The 23,769-nt window shown below is 34.9% G+C and overlaps 1 pseudogene; it reads right to left on the reverse strand.

The window, feature by feature from the left end:
* Positions 1-5,358: 5,358 nt before the first annotated feature.
* Positions 5,359-11,709, reverse strand: LOC131070297 (probable LRR receptor-like serine/threonine-protein kinase At1g67720; annotated as a pseudogene).
* Positions 11,710-23,769: the final 12,060 nt, after the last annotated feature.

Below are 23,769 nucleotides of genomic sequence, written 5' to 3' on the forward strand. Positions count from 1 at the left end.
GTAGAGAGAGAGGAAAATGAGAAATTATAAGTTGTATATATAGAGTCAACCATGAGAACTCGTAATAAATGAAATATTGATCAAGAAGGATCCAAAATATCCAATTCACAAGAAGAAAAAATAAGGGAATAAAAAATACCAAAAATGCCAAAATTTCCCCAAATTAGTTGCAGCCTTCGCCTACAACAGTCGGTTTTCTAACTAATAATACCAATTGCTTTCCTTGCCTACACAAAAGGAAGTATAGGAAGGACACGTGGGAGTCTGTTGCATCTTTTGAAGAAACATTCCCCACCTCAAGAAGATTCTTCGTGGATAGGCAACATGTTGGCACCCTATGAAACTATGAATGATTGGGGAAATACGATAAAAGGAGCCCACCAATATACCACATGACAACATCTCATATTATCTAGTAGCTATGAAACAAACGTCCCAAAAATATTTATGCCCTTCTGATGCATGTCCTTGTGTCCCCGTCTAAGTTAGGCAACCAGGAAATACAGCTTGAAGATCAAGCATCATGCAACGGTTATGTAGAAGATTCCAAGTAATCCTAGTTGACAAAATCACGCATGCGCTAGTGGTTAAACCGAACAAGGAGAAAAGAAACAATCATGCAAGTAGAACTGGGTGTTTTATTCCGTCAAACTATGGTAAAGAGATGATGAAGATGCAGATGGTCGTAATGTTCGTGACCAAGGGAAGATCAATGGTATAAGATTCTCCAGTGCAAAAATGGTTTTCCTCGCCATCATGATTTTGCCACCAAAAAGATATTCTCTGTAACTGATGAAGATGCTTGGAAGGTAGAAGAGAAAATATAAAATACAGAGAGAACGTTAAAATGACACAGTTTTTTGAATGGAACCGTTCCTTCTTCTAATGAAGAGCAGGCTTTTACAACCCTTCTCGTCCTACGTTATGTGGTAGACATTTACTTATTTTGTTTGAAAGGAATTAGTTCCAAGTCTTTTCTTCTAGCCTCATCATGTTGGTCCTTAATAAAATATTAAATTGTACCCTACTCGCCTTTCTAGTATTTTTTGGGGGACATGTTATGTGCTCTTATATTAAATGCTTGGGTTTTTTTTTTTATGTTATTTCAGCTATTTATATCTTTAATGATGAATGGACAATGTAAAGAATTTTACTATTCCATTTTCTATAAAGGGTAAACACCAAATTATACCATTCAATATAGAATTAACAAGATTGTGAACCATTGTGGAAACTTGAAGGATTTGTTTAATTTTATTTGGCCTTTAGACACTCTTTGTTTCAGAATTTCAAATATTCCATCTTATGTTTTTCTTACGTTGATGACTTATTCTCCTTTTTCATAAAAAAGTTTCTAGTGTACAATGTTTGTTTCACAAAACAAATGAATCCTAGATTTTTGCATATCATAAGGATTAAATTGTTGTAAAATCTCTTCAATCGTTACAAGCTCATGAATTGTCAAAGTGATATTCCTATTGTTAAGCATTTTTTAATCATTCCTTCCTTTTTCCCCTCCCATTTGAATTACAAAGAGCTTATTTCTAAAATATTTGAGGTCACTTTATAGGTCGCACTTGGTCTCACACTTGTGGAGCTTCCCAGCTGCTCTTATTTAAGGTGAGAGCATTATTAGAGATCAACATTAACAATCATGGGCATCATTGGAAATCATTGAGATAATCTCAAGGGGAAGGGGGCCATTCATCCCCCATGAACACCTAAGTCATTAACAATCCCAAGATTAGCAAATTGGTTTGCAACATTGTTACCTTCCCTATAAATATGGAAAAAAGGCAATCATCCAAGGTGTTAATAATCTCCAAACAATCCCTAATAAGCCCTTAGATAGTCCAAGAGGGTGTTTGGATGCCCTTCAGATAATTAATTATGTTCAAAGAATCACATTGGATCCAAACTTTATTGGCCAAATTTAGCATATCTATGTATGTGTGTGTGTGTGTGTGTGTGTGTGTGTGTGTACATATATGTATACACACACACACCCCTAAAATTGTCCCAGTCTAATTAAATAAATATTTTATTTATTTAATTATATTATTCCAAGACTTCTATTAATTAAATAGATTTTTATTTATTTAATTAATTAATTAATCTTTTTCTAGCCTTTCTCTATTTAAATAAATATTTTTTTTATTTCAATTATCCTTTCTCTAAATTAAATAATTACTTTATTTATTTAATTGGCCCCACTTTTTCTAGTAATTTAATATATCTTCATTTATTTTATTAATTCATTAGCTTTTTCCCTCCATGCACTTGGCAATCATCTCGTAGTCTACATTGAACCATATCCCTAATATTTTCTCATTATATATACCTACCCTTTAATTTGACCTGACCATTTGTCCCTACACCTCTTAATCCTATCCCTCCATTTCCTAGGGTGCTCTCTATATAAGATGATCATTTCATCCTTATCAAATCCTAATGAATCCTAACTCTAATGTAATCATAAATCCTAACGCTCATGTGAATCCTCATAGAGATCAAGAGTATACCCAACCACAATCCATTCTTTATTGAGCTCTTGTGCAGACATAAAATCTAAAAGCAACCAAAATATCAAAGCAAGATCATTAGAGATAGGAAACAATGGAGATCAAGCCCTAATGAGTAGGAGATGGTATAATCTTTCATATATATTGCTATCATAGAAATAATGCTCATTTCCATTAAAAACAATGCAAAAAGATACATGAGATTCAGTACAGAGTGAAAATCAGAATAAATATGACCTAAATGACCTCTTGAGCTCTCTTAATCTTCTCAACGGAAAACAAATCCCCATTAACACTGATCATATATTTATAAGTCTCGTGCATGTAGTCCCTTCAGACAAAGATAGTATAAGCCATATCCTCATTTTTGATGACCAGCTCAATGCTAAAAGCATCTATAACCCACCCTTTAAAATATCCTCATTTTTTATGACCAGCTCAATGCTAAAAGCATCTGCAACCCACCCTTTAAAATACTTGGTCTACAATTGTTTTAGGGCCTTGAATATAGGTTCTGTGAACTCTACTTTTACAATTCAACAGACAACCCTCTCAATAACATCATAATCCCTGGTCATCCTAGTGATGCTTTACACGAACTTCTCTAGCAGCTCGACCTTGTGTACATGCAGTTCGTCTAACATTTTTCTACCGATAACCCTGCAGATGACATCCTCCTCCACCTCACCATTGAAATAAAAAAATTCTTTCAATCGATCTCTAATAGAATCTTGCGAGCAGTCACACTTGCATTCTAGGATAAAATGAACTCCATCTCCTCATCGCTCGACAGAGAGGAACTCGCCATATTCACCACTTGAGATCTGCAACCTAAGAAGAAATTTCCAAATTATCTTTCTAATTCCATCTATATAGGTGGGGTGGTCTGAATATCTTATCAAATCTTGCATATCCCAAAGAATTATTTTCTAAGTTTCTACTCATGCGGGCACCATGTGTCTTTATTTATCCTGCCATGCCACTCTTTGTATAGAGGGCATCTTTAGCTCTTACAGAATTGGTATTTGTAATAGAGGCATTCGACGTATGGTGGATGCCATCACCAAGACTAAATTCATCCCAAGAAGACATATGATTTGATGAAGTAGATTCACATCCCTAATCAATCACAGGATTTGATAAGAAATATGCCGCTTGATTTGCCTCATGAAATATGTGCTTGATTGAGTAATCCATTGTGCCGATGATCTCTTTGATTCTAGTCAGCCACATTATGGATTTCCAGTTCAGTACTTTACCTAAAGTAACAACATGAATGATATTAGGGGAGTCACCTTTAATATCAATCTACCTAACTACCTAAGGTTTTCCTTCATACATAGTTTTAGGTTACCAAGAAGAGCCACATATTTTTCTCCATACATAGTTTTAGGCTGTCAAGAAGAGCCACATATTCAATGTCATTAATGGTGTCAATAGGGAGCTTAACTAATCCACCCCATGCAAATTCTCCCTTGTCATTTCTAATAATGAAGCCAACACCAAACACGCTAGGGTTTCCCTTGGAGGCACCGTCAAAATTTAGTTTCAAACGACCTTTTGGTAGGAGTGACCATTTGACTTCTATCTGTGTTTTTCTATTTTGTATCAACTTAAAAGGAATTAAGTGTGGCAATTCCCTTATTATTTGATCATTCCAGGCAACAAAAAAAGTCATACTTTCTTCAATGATTTGGGCATTGATGTGCTCACAAATTTCCACTTCACCTTTGTTTATCATAGTTTGAAGTGAAGACTCTTTATCTTTGAAAATTTGTTCATTCCATTCCCCCCAAATGTGCTAGCATATCATTGCAGGGATGGAGTACCATAACCCAACCAAGACAAAACCTTTATAAAGTATTGACCAAGTTGTAAAAATGTTTTTCAAGGAAATATATATGGTTATATATATTAGTATATTTATTAATATATTAATATATTGATAATATAATTAATATATATGAAAATATAATATTTATTTTTTGTTTTTGTTGATTCATGGTCACATAACAGATATCAGATGTGAAATTGGATCAGATATTTGACCTCAGACCTAATATCTATTATTAATAGATATTCGTTCCTCTAACATGTATTCCATGACTACATGTACTATCACCCAACACAACAAAAAAGTCAACATAGATTTTGGCATGTTTGACCTAATTAAAAATGATTTTTTTTTTACATCACCACCTTTTGGTCTCCATGGTCTTACACATATCTGATTATTAATGGTCATTCTAACACCCCCAATAACATCCACACTTAATTTAATGAACAAAATCCACAATATAATTTTGAAATACATAATTTGATGGATTTCATATAATAAATACAAAGAATAAAGGTTCACATATTTCTATGTAGCTTCTATGCTTGTAAATTGTAAATAGTAACACATGAATATGCTTAAAATGAGGAATCAATGAAAAGATTAGTCAATCATAAAAATTCAAATAACAATGAATCCAATTTATGCAAGAAAAACCTAAAGAAAATCCATCTTCACTTAATTTTACATTTGAATGGTACTAAATTGAATATAGAACAATATGACAAATATAGCGGGGGCTGCACAATATCAAATAGATGTTAAAATATAAAATCTAATGTGATAGTAAGATATTAAAAAAACACTGAATCACCATGTACTACAAAATTAGTATTATTAATTATAATAAATAAATTGTCCATAAATATTCTAATATTATATATTTAAAATATTATATTACCTTCCACTATTTGAAATCGTAATAGAAAATTTATTATTTTATTATTGGAAGACAAGCAACATAAACTTGGAAGATGATAAGTTAATATAGACTAAACAAATAAAATAAGCAACACTCTTCAATTTTGACTATGTTTGGGATCGTCCATAAGCGATCCACGTCCATTTTATACAATACATATCAAAGCTAAAAGTCTATAATAAAAAACACCATATAGAGGCATCTTTCCACAAGTAAAGTAGATTCATAAGTTTACGGCTACCTAGCTTCAGGCATGTCAAGTACGTTTGATGATGCACTCAGAATGAATCCAGATTCATCGTTATCATCTAACAAACGTGCCTTCGCTTCTGCTAGCTCTTTCACAACACTATTCATTGTGGGTCGGTTTATTGATGTTCGTTCCACACAATTGTATGCAATCTCTGCAACTTTCCATGCAGATGTTAAGCTGTATCGACCACCCAATGAAGAATCCATCAAGTCTACTAGTCTCCCACAAGTAAGTAGTTCTTTTGCCTGTATAATAAAGAAGGTGAGAACAACAAATTGGTTATTAATGAGAACAGTAATAGATTATCTATTAAATGTATTACCCATTCGACTATTCCTTCCTTGGGTGGTACTCCAGAAATAATCTCCAACAAAACTACACCAAAATTATAAACATCACTTTTTTCGCTTAATGTTGATGATCCAAAATATCTGCATCAAATTCCAAATTTACTGTACTATCAATCATTTAATGAATGTTAAACCAGTTGTTTGGTTGATAGAAAGATAATATGAAGGTTAAGTAGGAAAATACTCAGGATCCAAATAGCCGAGGGTTCCCTTGACATTAGTTGATATATACCTTTTGGAGTTGTCTAGAAACTTCGATAGACCAAAGTCAGATATCTTGGCAAACATTCTTGTATCCAAAAAGTATATTACTGCACTTAATATCTCTGTGTATAATTGGAGGACTACAACCCTCATGCAAGTATAGCAAACCTGCAAACAATGTAAGACATTTGTAATGTAGAAGAGCAGTTTTACTTGGCACAACCATAAAGATTGAAACCAATTGTTTAAACAATTTACCCTCTGCTGCTTGAAGAGCAATGTTGACCCCGGTTTGCCAATCAAGTGGTTTCTCTAGTTTGGCTGGGCCTGCAAATAGAACAGTAATTCCTTTTACTAAACTTTGATCGCATTTAATTTTATTCACAACAGTATGAAATAAATAATACCGTGTAAATGATCCGCCAACGTCCCACATTCCATAAATTCGTATACTAATGCCACAATAGGTTGTCTGCAGTACCCTATGAAATATACAAGATTCTTATGGTATATTCTTGAAAGGAGAGTTACCTGAATCCAACAACACAAGCAACATACGTTTAATAGGCACTTTGGGCTGAAGTAAAAGTATCAGAGATATAGAAAATTACTGTCTTGAATAAAACGTTCAATTTTTTGTGAAGAAAGTATATACCTCATTTCGAAATTCTTGTTTTCCTTGAAATGAATCCGTTGAAAGTACCTTCACTGCAACATCATTTCCTGAATGTTTACCATAAAACACAGATCCAAAGCCTCCCTTACCAATGAATGTAGAATAGTTATTTGTAGCTGCTTTAATATCTTCTTCAGTATATTCTAACGCCAGCTTGTGAAATTTATTTGGGTCATCTTTATCTGTTTCGATAGGCAAATAAAACAAAGCTTTCCAAGAGTTAAAATTATATAAATTGTTTTTGAATAAACCTTTTTCAAGCCGAAGGAATTGAGAAAAGACCTATACATGAATGTTGAGATTGCGTAATAGAATTGTTTGTGGTGAGATTTCCTCGCTTATATTTTTGCCTCCATAGATGAATCCCGAATATCAAAAGGACTAACAGAACCGAACAACCAATAGTGGGTCCTATAATCCAACCTTTTTCTTTTCTTTCCTTGTTTATTGGAGAATTATTCTGAGGATAAACTCTGTAGCGTAGAGTGAACAATAGGTTAAAAGATAATTAACTATTTGTCTACTCCTCCTTTTGAATTCAAAGGGACAAAACATAAGAAAGAGTGTCCTCATACCGAAGGTTTAAGCCCGACCTAATTAAACCAGGTGGCACATCTCCATCTAATTTGTTGTTCTGCAAGAAACTAATCAACAGCAAAGCAATTAATTATAAACATGCTCCGTTAAGTAACAGTAAACATTACTTTGTCTAAACTATTAAAAATATACATAAAATTGTTGTGAGAAAAGATAAGAAATCTTGAGTAAACATACAGTTCATTCAACATAGGTAGTTTCTCCAAAGAACTTGGAATATTTCCAGTCAGCTGATTATTTTGCAGTTGCCTTAAATATGCAGAGCAAATTAAAAATCAATACATACAAATTACCTTTATCATTCATCTATGTATATACGAGTAGAAAACAGTTGAGGATCTCTTACGATTTTCTAAGGTTCTTCAATGAGCTGAGGTTTGGAATAGAACCCGACAGATTATTGTTTCCTAAAAGCTAAAACAAACAGTATAAACTTAAGAGTTACTTATTAAATTAAGTGGCGCCACATCTATAAATAGCTAGAACTGGCAAGTGGAGGGGGAGGGAAGTCTTACCAACTGAGTTATTGCGGTTAAGTTGGCTATGCTTGGAGGTATGTGGCCAATTAGACCCCTGTTTGTTAAATTCCTGAAAAGATTTGGAAGTTATGCGGGTTAAGAAAATTAGGTATTCATTGCTGTGAGTTTTAACAAAATTTAATGGCTTTTACGGAAAGAATTTTACACAATAATCACTCGTGGGGGGTTTTCCTCGTTGCATGCGACACCGGTTATTGGAAAACCTGCAGGCAAACAAGGATCTCATCCTAGCCAATCATCTGGTACATTCGTTGTCTTCGATATTTTCCTAATAGCAAGTAATGTCACACAGACCTTAATTCGTTAGGCGCTGATGAGAAGAAAATATAGTACTAAATACTTCCCTCCTTCAAAATTTAATAATAGCGTGACGATAATGGAACTGAAGGACTGAGTTCAACAAAGTCGACAGAAAATGAAACTTATATGTACCATCTCCGGTGTGTAATATTGTATATGTCTACAATTCGATAGACTTCAGCTGCATTTATGAATGGCCTCATGTCAGATCCTTCTAAGGGATGCAATCTTATATCAATAGATTTCAGTTGGCTAAGCTTCAAAATCTGATACCATTCCCGACAGTTTAGGTATGAAGGAAACTTTAATTCTGATACTTTACGATTGCTAATAAAAATTTGGAAGGTTTGGCTCCTTGAAGGGCTTGTCTCGTTAATGATGTTACAGAAGTAAAGAGCAATATAATAAGAGCCGTTGTCAGGTACAATATAATAGGACCCTACTGGAATTAACAGGTCTTCCCCTACTTGCGTTGCAATGGCATACTCTAATACAGATAAAGGTGGTTGGTTCCACAAGCTTGTCTTCAAAGAGGAGTTCGTGCTGATATTTGTTGTGGTTGTCGACACCGCAGGAGAAAGCCAGATGCGATCAAACGGGTCCTCTGGATACCTGTAACACCACAAGGACATTACCCTTTATAATGCCATTAAAAAAGATTCAAAACTCACGTCCAAACAGATGCATTATTCTACTTACCTTGAAAAATCATGATCACCAAAACTTCTACGAGAGAAGTAAACTAAAGCATTGTTGTTGAAATCAGTGGAGTTATACATTGGAGATTGTAGTGGCCTCAACTCAATGGTGGAAATGAACACATAGTTACCATCTTCTGTCTGTGAATTTCTAGCCAGGCATAAACTCAGAGTCTCACTTTTGGGGACCAAGATGATCTCGTAAAAGTAGTAATAAATATTCTCTAAACCCTTCAAGCGGACTGTTTCCCATTTGATTCCATCTATGATTAAATCAAAGACGCTTTCTAAAGGAAGACCTTCAAATCCTCCGAATAGAAACGTTGTCCTTAATAGTAAAAGTTTATGAGGTATTACGGGGAGGAAGTAACAATATTTATTTAGTTCCAGATTTGTAAAATAAGCAACGGACCGATACTCATAGGAGTCAGTAGTGCTCAATGGAGGCTTAGTGAAGTTGTTTCTGAAGTTGATGAATAAGGAATCTGTAATCCACTCGAATTCTTCACCCGTTCTATTCTCTGAAGCGCCGCAGCTGATACTTAGAAATCCCTCATTGAAAATAATGCCAGCACGAATCAGGGTAAAAATTTATTCAATCAAAGTAAAATTTCAAGAATTGATTGAAAAAAAATCAGCCAATTGCAAAACTTACGGGAATAACTTACAACACTAAACAATCAGAAATTCAAATAAATAAATAAATCTCACACACGATTAAAAACGTACCATACAGCAATCTTGAGGCGCTTAACATAAAAAAAATAATTACAGTCTACTGTTTATTCTTAAGGTTCTCTGTCTACAACCAGCGATGTAGTTACAGTTTTATAAAGCCTTGTTTTAATCTCAAAATAGCAAAGAGCAAAACTAAATATAACCCTTTAAAAAGTTAATTTATCATGCAGAGGGTTCGTACTAAATTGGTAGACTTAAAAAAAGAAAGTATTTTATTTTAAGGCAAATATATTATCTTATAAATTTACTGGAACAAATCATAACTTACCATCTGGATTTGCGAGTGTGGAGAGACTGAATAATCCAATGAAAGCTGTGATCGCTAACAAGGTTTAACTTGTGAATTTCATGCTAATCAATGCAAGCAGGGAATCAATAAGATCAGAATATATATAAGAGATTGCGAGCAATTCATTTACTAAGGTTGGCCTATATTCATATATATATTGAGTGGCATTGACTCTTTTGAGTTTAATGTAGAAGGTGTATTTTGAAGTGCTTAAATTAGCTAATAAATTTACTTTGAATTTGTCATCATTGACGAATTCACAAGGGATAATTTTTGGGCTGCGACTATTTTGGCTCCGAAACTCATCTGATCTATTAAGGAAATGTGCATGTGCATGTGTATAACATGTAGTTATGGATGCAATGTTAACAGTTAATCGTAGGCTGTAATTTTTCAAAAGAATCAATAACACACATCATTTTGGAACCAGAATAACTGCGTCCTAATTTTTCATCTAAAGAAAGAAAAAAGAAAAAAAATAATAATAATAATTTTATTCTTAATTATACAAACCTGGCATCGTAAGTTCATTATTTTACTTTTCTTCGGTGACATTTCAAACCATTTTATTACCTTCCGTCACACTGGAAACGGTTTTACTTTTCTCTGGCCACATTTTAAATATCAAGTTCATTTACCAGGGCAATTAACGTCTCAAAATAATAGGTCAGATATTTCCCCTTCACAACTACATTTATATGAGTGGTCTATATTTTATTATTAGGAAGAAGTCAATTGACGTCTTATTCTAATGGTTATATGTCACCATCTTAATCTTAAATGATAGTATTTGGGTTCTTTGAATTTTTAATATAAAAAAATTAGGTGAGATGTGTTTTATTTACATTCAGATTTTTATAAGAATGGTCCATATCTTATTAAAGCAAGTCAATTGACATCTCGTTTTAGTGGTTGTATGTCATCGTCTTATTCATGTGTGATAATATTTGAGCTCTTTGAATATTTAATATAGAAATATATGTGAAATTGTTTTTCTTTACACCTACATTTATTGAAGAGTGGTCCATATTTTATTAAGGAATGTCAATAAACATCTCGTTTAATCATTATAGATGTCATTATCTTATTCGTATATGATAATATTTGACTTATTTGAATGTTTTAAGTATGAAAAAAATATGTTTTTTGCTTTGAATCCATATTTATTTGGGAGTGAGTTTTGTGTAGATGTTGATGTAAGATTTTATCATCAATTGAATGCTACAAATGAAAGATAATCTAACATTTTTTTCCATATTAAATATCTAAGGAACCCTTAACAGTGATGTGTAAGAATCAAATGGAAGCATATGACTAGCCAAATAAGATATCCGTTGATTTTCTTAAAATAGCGACTAGCCATTACAAATAGTTCGTCATTTTACAAATTATATCACTAATTATTTGAAATGTCACTAAGAAATTTATGATTTAAATTTTTATTATAGAAAAAACTTATCTTGCATTTTACCATATTAAACATAAATGAAAACATATAACCATTAAATTACCATTAAATTAAGATATTAGATGATTTGCTCTATTGAGATATAGACAATCTATTTTAATTCATTGATCGTTTATAAGCTATACTCTTTACTATTAATTTTTTTATTAATAGTAAACCCCTTATCTGGGTCAATCAAAGGTACCATCAGTTGTAGGTGGGGAACCAGCGTATGGAAAGAAACATTCTTTCGGATTGTAGGAGAGCTCTGTTCGTCGAACTCTGGTGCAACGCCCGTTGAACACCCATGCAACTCCCAATAAATGCCAATGAACATTTTACCTTTTACTCTTTTCGGCCACATTTTAGATTTACGAAGTCAATTAACGTCTAGAAAGAATATGTATGATAGTTTTTCAGCACACCCACATTTATATGAGAGGTCCATGTTTTATTAGAAGTTAATTTAAGTCTGATTCTTCATCCTACATGATAATATTTGAATTTTTTTAACATTTAGTATAAAAAAATATCTGACGTGTGTTTTGTTTACAGCTACATTTGTATAAATGTGGTTCATATTTTATTACATAAGTCAATTAATGTCTCATTTTAATGGTTATATGTCATCATCTTATTCATATTTGATAATATTTGAGCTCATTGAACATGTAATAAAAAAAAAATGTGATGTTTTTCTTTACATCGATATCTATACAAGAGTAGATCATATTTTATTAGATCAAGTCAATAAACATCTCATTGTAATGGTTATATGTGAGTATCTTATTCTTGTATGATAATACTTGTGTTCTTTAAACAATTCATATGGAAAAATATGTGAGATATTTACTTTCTTTACATCCATAATTATATGGTAGTGAATTTTGTGTATATGTAGATGTAAGATTGTCTCACTATAAATTGAATATCCCAAATGAAGGAGCATTTAACATGTTTTTTCATATTAAATATCTAACGAATCAAAACATTGTTACGTAAGAATCAAATCAAAGCATATGAATAGTCAAATAAGACATCAGTTGATTTTGCTAAAATATTAATTAGCCATTTCAAGTCATTGGTCATTTTGCAAACTATATCACTTACTATTTGAAATGTCACTAAATCATTTACAACTTGAAATGTCATTTTAGAAAAATGTGTCATATAGTTTTTTATGTTAAGTATAAATGAAGACAATAATAATAATAATAATAATAATGAGATAGAGATATTAGACACTTTTTTGTCAAATTATAGACAACCAAGTTTAAGTTATTGGACTTATATATAAGCTTCGATGTCCCTCATTAATTGTAAGTGTTAGAGTTATCATGTTGTTGGACACGATGGATCACTGAGAGGGGGGTGAATCAGTGATATAAACTCTTTTTCAAATCTAAGAAATACCCGTACAATATAAAACTAACAAAAGGGCATACCACTTAATTAAATAATGCAAACTAAGCTCGAGGAAGAATGGACGACAAAGGATGGATGTCGATGAAAACTTCACCAACCTCTGCATGCTCGCCACCTCAGCTCCACATGGCATCACAATGACATACACTCAGCTCGCAGACACAGGGTCAATTTAAACTTGAACATTAGAAAAATCCTCATACCGACACTAATCCTTACCGATAAAACCTTCTCATGATACTATCTGACAAAATACACTACAATGATAGCCCAACCTCACCTCTAGTGGTTTGGCATCTCTTTGACACTTTGCCTCTTCATCACAAACATTATCGCAAACAAACAACTAGCCTACATACCGGTTACAACTTGTCATGCCACTAGACAACTTCATATCACCTCTTATCGGTGATGTCACTGACAATCTCAGTACCTGCTTGTCTTCAATGCCTTCATACCGGTTTTGTGTTCCACCATACCAGTTGACATGCCTTCATGTTAATCTTCCTTGTGTCGGTTACATCCTTTTGCATACTAGTTTACACTTAGTTGACATTAGTTGACCATACCAACAATCTCCTACTCACCGATTGACATCAATGACAACTCAATGCCAATAATTTCCCGCTTTGGAATTGATATCAACACACACTATACCTCAACCCACATTATACCGATCTCTCTCCCTCTTTGACAACAATGGAAAAGGGAACATTGGTCTGACACCAAATATTGACATTGTGATTAACCACGTTCAGCTTCCTGAGATGATAGACAAATTGAATAGACAACTATAAAAATCACAACTTAAGCCTGCAAGTGGTAGGACACATTCTCCCCCTGTGTCCATGCATTATGATTCAAGGGTCATAAGATAATAGCAATTGTTGACTACCACTGAACCATACATCTCTCTACTCATTTAAGTGTTGTATGATGGTGGGACAACTCCAAATTTTTGTCTCAAGTACTCAAATGTGCTCAAAGGAAGTGGCTTTGTGAATATATCATCAATCAGCTCATTGGTGGGAACATACTCTACCATTACCTCCTTGTCAGCTACCTTCTCCCTCAAGAAGTGATACTTGATTGCAATGTGTTTTGTTCTTGAGCGCATTACCAGATTCTTGGAGACGTTGATTGTACTGGAGTTATCACACTAGACTAGTATAGGATCCAGTATCACCACCTGCATGTCCTTCAATGTCTGCTTCATTCATAGCACTTGTGAACAACATGTAGCATCAGGTATATATTTGGCCTCAGCAGTGGATAATGACACTAAGTCTTTCTTATTGTTGTGCCATGATACTAACCGGTCTCCTAAGTAGAAAGAACCATCGCTTGTGCTCTTTTGGTCATCAATACATCCTACCTAATCTGCATCAGTATAAGCCTATAAAGTGAAGTCTCCTTTACTTGGATACCACAAGCCATAGATGATAGTTCCTTGCAGGTACTTGAATATTCTCCTAATTGCATTTAAGTGAGACTGTTTGAGGGTAGCTTGGAATCTTGCAACCATGCACATTGCCTATACTATGTCTAGTCTAGATGTTGTTAGATATAATAGACTACTAATCATAGACCTATACAGTGTTTGTTCTACTTCCAATCACTCATCAATCTTGCTCAATTTAGAGCTGGTCACCATGGGACTACTTACCAGTTTGCTATCCTCCATTTGAAACTTCTTCAACATATCTTTAACATGGTTTGAGAGATGAAAATTCCTTTCTATTGTTGTGAGATGTGCAAACCAAGAAAATAGGACAACTCACCTAGCATGGACATCTCAACTTCTATCTTCATCTGATCTACAAATTATTTGCACATGATGTCCTTGTCTCCACCAAATATATTGTCATCCACATACACAACAACTATGATCATATGGTCTCCATTTACGTTGATGTACAAGTTGTTGTCTACATTCCCTTTCTGAAATTTTTGCTCCTTCAAGTACTTGTGTAATCGAGAATACCATTCTCTAGGGGTCTGCTTCAAACCATACAAGGCTTTCTTCAACCAACATACAAAAATCTCATCATCATGTAATAGATATCCTTCTGGCTGTTCCATATACACTTCTTCTTCAAGTTTACCATTCAAAAATGTAGATTTAACATCCATTTGGTAAACCTTGTATCCTTTATAAACAGAGAAAGATAAAAACATTCTTATTGCCTCTAACCTAGAAACCGGTGCAAAGGTTTCTTCGAAGTCAATACCTTCAACTTGAGCATACCCTTTGCAAACTAACCTTGCTTTATGCCGAATTATCTTGCCTTCTTCAGTCATCTTATTCTAGTAGACCTGCTTGGTACCTATGACATTCTTGTCTGTCTATCTAGGAAGAAGTTCCCATGTTTGATTTTTCTCAATTTGTTTCAACTCTTCATCCATGGCATCTACCCATTTCTCACTTTTGCTAGCTTCATCAAAAGTTTTGGGTTCTAATTCTGTCATAAGGCAGAAATTTACCTACTCATTGTCCCAGGATATTCTCCTTCTAGTCTACACCCCTTCATTTTTATCTCCTATGATCTTCTCTTCTAGATGGTTCTTTTGCACATACCGGTTGGGGTTCTTTCTTGGTGCTTCCTCCATAGATCCATTGTTAGAATGTTCTTCATACTCACATCTGAATCATCAATGTAGGATGCTAGTGCAAATTTCCCCTTATGTAGGTCTTCATCTATTCTCAAATTTATACTCTCAACCACCTTTCTTAATCTCTTGTTGTAGCATTTGTAGGCTTTACTATTGGTTGACTAATCCAAGAAGATTCCTTCATCATTCTAGGAATCAAAACTTTCTAATACATCAACATCTCCCTTGATGAAGCACTTACTTCCAAACACTCTGAAATGCTTGAGTGATGGTTTCTGATCATACCATAAATCATAAGGAGTCATTCTACTATTCACTCTTAACTATACCCAGTTTAATATGTAGAGTGTAGTATGAATTGCTTCCTTTCACTATATTGTTAGATAGTTCAAATAACCATAAGACAACTGAGAGCGGGGGGGAGGGGGGTGAATTAGTTGTCACAGATTACCAAAAGCATTAGCAATTTAAAACAACAATACTAGAGTAGCAGTTAATCCAATTAAATATAAACAGTAATCACATAATAAAATCTATCCACACAATACCAAGATTTGTGTTGCCATTATGGATGAATTGATTATGTGTTGTATTGATGTTTTGTCATTGATGTCAACACTAGCTGTTATGGATGGTTACTAGCAGACAGGTTTTGGTTACCAGTAGAAGATCTAGTGTTACCGACAAAAGAGATTATCTATTAGACACTTCATACATGTTTAGATCCATGGAATGTGATTGGTTACATGTGATACGTACTTCTAGAGCATGTTTTGGTTAGTTGGTATTGGCTAGTTATTGGATACTATCATATACTCTTGTAAAACCTTACTAGCATTAGTTTAAGGCTTTACCAACAAAGCTTTCACTGAGGAATCATAACAAGATGCATAAGTGGTGTTGGTGCAGCTTCTAGATGGATTTTAGGATGTTGAAGATGTTCTTTGATTGTGCTTCAACTGCTTGAAGACATTGCTTTGGCATGGTGGACCCAGAATAGGTCCGATACCTATCTAGGTTATAGACTAGTATCATGCTAACATGTACTCTACATGTTACCAGGATGTTTCAGGAGTATTTATGGATTTTTTATTGTTGTTTTGGTCTTAAGCCGACATGGCATATCATTGTAATATGGAATTATGTAATGATCTTATTGTAATATCTTTTAGGTGGCCGACCTAATTGGTTTAGTTCTTAGGGTTGGTATAAATGAATGTAAGATCTCATTGTAGATTGTGGTGGGTAAAAAAGGTGGTGTATCATGGTCATGAATTGTAATATCATATGTGAAGGGTCAGGTCGATCATAGGTGATCGAATTGGGATTAAGGAAGAGGTCAAAGGCCTCTGGTATTGAGCTTAACCGAGACTGTAATCAGGCATGGTAGATGCTATCTCTAGTAGTCCACTTTATTGGATTGTTGTCAATTTATCTTGAGGTGGTTTTAACATATGTAGTCAATGAGCCTCTTTTTTAATGAGAAGTACGCTCTAGGTAGTGTTCTTTCCTGCATGTGCAGGCCCCTCATTGTATCACATACTTTCTGTAGAAGTATCATCTGACTGTGAGTAGGCTTCCCACTGTGGTTTTTCTCTTTCGGGGTTTTCCACGTACAAATCATGGTGTTATGTGGTATGGTTTCTTTGCATTGATTATCTGTTTAATTGTTGAGTTACATTGTTTACCAGAATCTGTTTCTACCGGCATCTATTTCTACTTTACCGGTACTTGAATGTTTGTGTGCTCCGGTTAAAGGTTGTATTGTGGATTAAATATTGTGTGTGGGAAAAGTGATGCAATGAAATGGAAATTTTCATTTCCAAACAAGTCCACACACCAATGGGACTCTTGGTGCAAGTTATGGAGCCATATTGAAATAGATCAAGTCCCCAAGGGACGTTCCATTGTTCTCTATCTCACAGGATCTCTCAAGCCAATGCCTTTGCTCTCATATCACTAAGCAAAGTGACTTAGGAATGACAATCATGAGAATAAGAGATATTGATCAACTTTAATATGAATGCATTCCTAGTTATCCATGATATTAAGTCTAGTATGAATTAAACTAGCATGGATATGATGATAAGATAAAATAATAGTAAAATCTATCCTAACATGATATACTAGTCTAATATGAGAATGCTATGATAATAGAAATGCTTCTAAAAATGCTTAGTAAGATGATTTCTATTCAAAGAGAGGCTAAATACTTGATTTAAAATGATTATATTAGATGCTTGGTAAAATGTCTATAAGTTTGGCACTAAAGACTTGGATATGAAAATGAGAGAAGGAGGGCTCTATTTATAGGAAAAACAGGGCAATGGAAGGTCAAGCTTGGATGATCTTATCAAGGGTCGGGATTGAAAGTTATCAATCCATGTTTATAATTCTCACCAATGAAATGGTGACAATTGTCAATATAAGACTACTTGAGAGGAGATCTAAGAAGCATTAAATTCTTGAGAAGACCTCATGGCTACCTTAGAAGGTAAGGGTTAAGGTTAGGTTAAGGTTATCCATTGGATAAAGCTTTTACCTAAAGGATAAACTCTTGTGCAAGGGTTAAAGGAATAACCATGGTCAAAGAAATGAATGCTTGATGAGACCCTTGGGTTAGATGAAAGTTGAGTTAGAGAGAAAGTCTCTAATCATGTAAGAGGGTTGAGTTAACCACTAATACTTTGGAAGACTTTCAAGGTTAACTTGTTGAAGACATAAACCCTTTAATGGTTTTCAAAGACTTTGGGTGTTTGAGAAGTGGCTTCCCTTTGCTTAGGGACGTGACAATATTTAGGAGATGGGTTAGGCTAAGTTAGAAGTGATTGGAAGAATCTAGAAGGGCTTTTAGGGAAGCAAGTGGGAGATGTAGGAGAATGTAAGTGGGTGGAGGGGAATTTTAATTAAAATAAATTACTTTATTTCAACTAAAGTTTATGCAACTTGCATAAATACAAGTGGGGGATTTTAAAAAAAAATAGATTTATTTATTTGCAAGGATCAATATAATGAAATGTAAATTTAATTAGAAGGGGAGAGAGAGCAATTAATTAAATAAAGTGATTTATTTAATTTAAAGCTAGAAAAGGTTTAGGTGAACTTAATTAAATAAATTGAGTAATTCATTTAATCAAGTAGATGAATGTGAATAATTTAATTAAACAAAATTTAATTAAATAGAGGAATGAGATAAAAAATGAATATTAAATATTCACTTACGAAAGTGGTCATTTTTATACGTCTACGTTTTGCCCCTCTTTGAAGTGGCATGTGTGCACATGTTGATTCAAAGAAAATTTTGCCGGATATGATGTTTGCATCGAGATGTCGATATGATGATGTCGTGCCCTAGATTTGATAAATGATATTGATGATACCCCCTCGGGAGATGAATCAAGTATTTTGAAAAAAATGTTGATTTGATAAGCATTTTTGAATTGATTGCATTTTGAAATTTTGACCATGTTGAATGCAGTTTATTTGATTCATCTCCCGAAAAATGATGTTTGATAAGGTGAAAAGTGAGAAAATGAGCAAAATACATTCCCCACCTACTAACCCTTTTTTTACTTTTACCCTATAAAAAGGTAAGAAGTGATTATATTCTTATCATTTGCACATTTGTCTCCTTCTGATTGTGACACCTTAGCTCTAACGAAAATGTTGATTCCTTATGCTTCTCGCCAATTCGAGGGTGTTTGTCGATGCTGGAGGCTCGCCGCATATGGTCCACCTGTAAGTCATCTGAATTTTGCGACGTTTTTTATTTATTTTATCAATTTTGGTCACGTTTTCCAGTTTTTGCTTTGAATTTCATCGTTTTAGCGCATAAGGTGTCTCGCATAGCACATGGAATAAGCATTGTAGTGTGTAGGGTAACCTAGTTATGTTAGCGTCGTAGGTTTGTTTTGCAGCGCTTCGCAAGTGCAAGCTAGCACATAGGGTCTTTTAGCGCATAGGTGTAATAGGTTTGCGTATGGGGATTTTAGGATAGTGCGTTGAACAAGTTAGCGCATGGGGTTGGCAGGTTAGCGTGATGACAATTTTTTCTAGTGTATAGGTCAAGTTAGCACATAGAATAAATATTTTAGTGCATAGGTGAATTAGGATAGTGCATGTCTAGCATCTTAGCACGTGGAAGGACTGCTTTGGCATGTGGGGTAAAAAATCTGGTAAAAATGATTTTGGAGAATGCGTTGTAGGGGGAAATAGATGAGGGAGATAGCTTAGGGGTGGATAGGTGCTTGCTGAGTGTTTTGGGATGAGTTTTGAGCCAATATTTTGCCTGTTGTGATGATGTTCGAGTCTTGATATAATGATTGAGAGTTTGTTGAAATTGCTTTCGTTTATGAAGTGTTAAGTTGATTAGTTGTTTGAATGACGATGCTAATTTTCTTTTGATGTGGATCTTTGATTTTTGCCTTGTGATTAAATTGATCTTTGATATGAGTTCTGATTCATGATTTTTGATATGGTTCCTGATATGATTCTTGTGATATGGATTTTTGAGTTGATTGCGTTATAGGTTTTTGATATAATTTCTCAATATGGGTCTTGGATATGATTTCTTGATATGGGTCTTTGATTTGATTTCTTGATATGATGCTTGCGTTATGAGTCTTTGATTTTCGATATGGATCTTTGATTTGATTTCTCGATATGATGCTTGTGTTATGAGTCTTTGATTGTCGATATGGATCTTTGATATGATTAATCGATATGATGCTTGCGTTATGTTTATTTGATTTTTGATATGAAACTTGATTGTCGATATGGATATTGATTGATTTCGATATGGGACTTGATTTTATGCTTCGTTGTTTCAAGTTGATTTTGTTTTGATTGGATATATCGGATAGATGTGGGAATTGATGATGGACATTTGTTGTTCTACAGGCACAACCTGGTGTACTTTAGTCATGAGAGTGATTTTCACGACCATGGTCATTGATTCTGCAATTGATACAGGTCGATAGGGATGTGATTGAGAGATGCAGTTTGACTTCATTATTAGACATGCCTTGGTATATCATTAACCAGGGTTTGTTGACAGCTTTGGCAGAGAGGTGGCATAGTGATACAAACACCTTCCATTTGGCTACTTGTGAGATAACAATCACACTTGAGGACTATTATCGCATTCTGCGAATTCTGATTGTGTGGGCTTTGTTTCCATATGAGTGGACTTAGGAGGGTGGGATAGAGGCTCTTTGCTGCATCTTCCAAGATGATCATATTTGTGGATATGAGATCTCATGGCAGGAGTTTGTGGATCTTGATTATGCCCCTTTACCCTCTATTCTAGTAGGTTTCAGGGAATAGTTGCTGGATGGGGGTTGGTTGTGGAGGACATGGTTAAATAGGGACACAAGTTTGCATGGGGGTCCTGCATGTTGGCCCACCTTTATAGAGAGCTTCACCAAGTTTTGTATCTAGGATACAACAGTTTGTCGATAGGAGTGACATAATTATAGGTGTGGGCCTGGGAGTACATTCATGTGGTGAGACCACTTGTAGATAGGGATAGGCTAGTTGGATGGGCATATGCATATGGATATACAGGCATAATTGTCCAATGCAAGCTAGGCAAACTGGAGCACTAGAGAAGAGCATTAGATGATATTGATACGGTCATCTAGAGACCTTATATGGATTGCAAGGTATGGGCTAAGGATGGGCTAGAGATTCCCTTTATTTATATGTCTAGATACCTGATTGAGCAGACACCCTTCATTATTGAGCGATTTTTGCATAGTTGTGTGCAGTGACAGTATGGGAGATAGCAGGGGATGCCACAATGAGCTTGCTTATATGCTCATTAGAGACAAGATGTGCTTGAGTGGGGGCCCACAGTGGATAGTGTACTAGTAGTAGAGGAGTACATGACATTAGCAGGCCAGATCTGGGATTATGGAGTTGGGGTTGTTGATGCATTAATGACAAAGGAGTTCTCAACCTACTTTGTGGCACATGCAGTGGCACAGATATCAGATCCAAAATAGATGATACATGCTTTTGATGATGAGGAGGATGAGCATTCGGAGAGGTGAGGGGGAGTTAGACAGAGAGATGAGGAGGGAGAGGAGGTTGGAGAGGGAGGTGGGGATGATGGAGGAGGTCATGGATGAGGTGGTGGAGGATATGGAGGTGATAGAGGAGGTCTGGGGAGAGAGAGAGAGGATGAGGTAGTGATGGAGAGGAGGTTTGGGGAGAGAGAGAGGATGAGGTGGTGATGGAGGGAGGGATAGAAGATGAGGTGAAAATGGAGTGAGAGGAGGAGAACTTCTCCTTGCTATTGGTGGTACCAGTAGGGTAGGCACAGTGATAGTGGCTATGGGAGGTATAGAGGATGATAGGCGACCTGCCCAGATGAGGAGGTCATATTTTCTACCTCCTTCGACACCTCGGATAGGGACAGGCGTGGGTGGGACCATGAAATAGGCACCCATTCAGATTAGGGTACCTACCCATCGATAGGACTCATAGATTAGATCCTTAAAGGCCACAGTGTAGAAGCTACAAGCACAGGCGCTAGCACAACAATGCCAAAGTACATAGATTATGACAGAACAGGATACAGAGAGAGAGCATCGGGGTCAGACAAAGGACCTTGCAGAGAGATTGCAGAGAGAGACAAGTGGTGGCATGATGCAGGACACTAAGGGAGATATGGTACTCGACCATGGTGGCTGAGTACTATAGGAGGTTATATGAGGATCTAGTCCCTATGGAACAGAGATCTCCTAGTTATGCAATTAGTTAGTCTAGTTAGAGTCAGATGGGGATAGGGAGCAGAGGTGTTACGGGGCCTTCTCGACATGATCCACCTGGGGGAGATCTAGGAGATGGGACATCTACTGCGAGACCATCAACCTCAAGATATAGTCATACCTAAGAGACTTGTCTCTATTGTAATTTGATCATTTTGTTGTATTTTGATAGACATGACATCCTTTGTACATTTCAACCATTTTGAGAGCTATATATGTATGGCACTGATTTCTCTGATTCACATGTGATTTGTTATGGATGATGATTTATGATATGCATTGAGATGATGTTGTGAAGATGATGTAATGCTTAGATGATAATGCTTTTGATTTTTTATTATGATGTATGAGTGATAAAGATGAAAATATGATGATGCTTTGTTTATCTTGATTTTGTTGATGTATGATGTGAAATGTATCTTGAAAATGAGATGTATGATAATGATATGATGTGAGATGTATCTTGAAAATGAGATGGATGATAATGATATGATGTGAGATGAATCTTGAAAATGAGATGTATGATAATGATATGATGTGAGATGTATCTCAAAATTGAGATGAATGATAATGATATGATGATGATACTAAGGCAAGATTAAAATGATATGCAACTAAGTGTAAAATGATATGCAACTAATTGATCATCCTCTTTTTCTTGTTGTCATTCTTGTGTAGTCACGTGTTTTTACTTTGTTTTTTGGTTATCATCATTGAGATTTTGATATGTTAGAATTTTATACAAGCATAATGGTATAATTGAACCATAATGACCTGAGTAAAATGTACATGGATTTTGATATTGCAAGATGACACAAGCATCAAGGTATAATTGAACCAAGATGACTTGAGTGTTGCTTACAAAAAATAGACAAGATTTAACCATTTGTATGCGCAAAGTGGAACAATATCTTTAGTGATATGTTTCCAATCACGTCTCACGACAAAATTTGCATAGTACAAGTGATTGCCTCATAGATAGAAAACCAAAGAAAAGTACTATATTCCCCTGTGATTTTCTCTAGCTTGATGCATCATTGAGAAATTCGGAAGATCCAATGATTCAAAAAAATTGGAAGTGCAAAATAGTCAAAAATTCATGTGATCTTTAAACAAATTATAATTCAGAAAATCATCCATCATGTGTCTGTTGAAGTTTTTAATCAGATCAGTGTCTTATTTTCTCTGCAAATGAGTTGTTATTGATAGGATTTCCTTAGCATGTTGTGATTCTTGTTTGCTTGTTGTTGACATGTTTTGAAGTTAGAGGAATGCTTCCCCTAGTTATAGCTACTGATCGATGTGGATATTCATAGTGATTACCAAGCCATGGTGGGATATGATGAACCGATCTTCAAGTAGGCAAGGACAATGACTATGCTAAGTATGTTTGGGATAATGTTGCGTAAAAAGTGTTGGGCGATGGCCATCAGCTTTGAATTTGGATGCAAAAGATATGAGTAATGATAGATAGAGGAGTTGCTCCCTCACAAATAGTGCCTGTTGCCTGGTTTTCACAAGTTGTTTTTATTGCACTTTTTTGTTTTTCTAAATTTTTTGTATTTTTTGGATTTTCTTTTATCTTT

This window comes from Cryptomeria japonica, chromosome 1, assembly GCF_030272615.1.
Source record: "Cryptomeria japonica chromosome 1, Sugi_1.0, whole genome shotgun sequence".
NCBI lineage: Eukaryota > Viridiplantae > Streptophyta > Pinopsida > Cupressales > Cupressaceae > Cryptomeria > Cryptomeria japonica.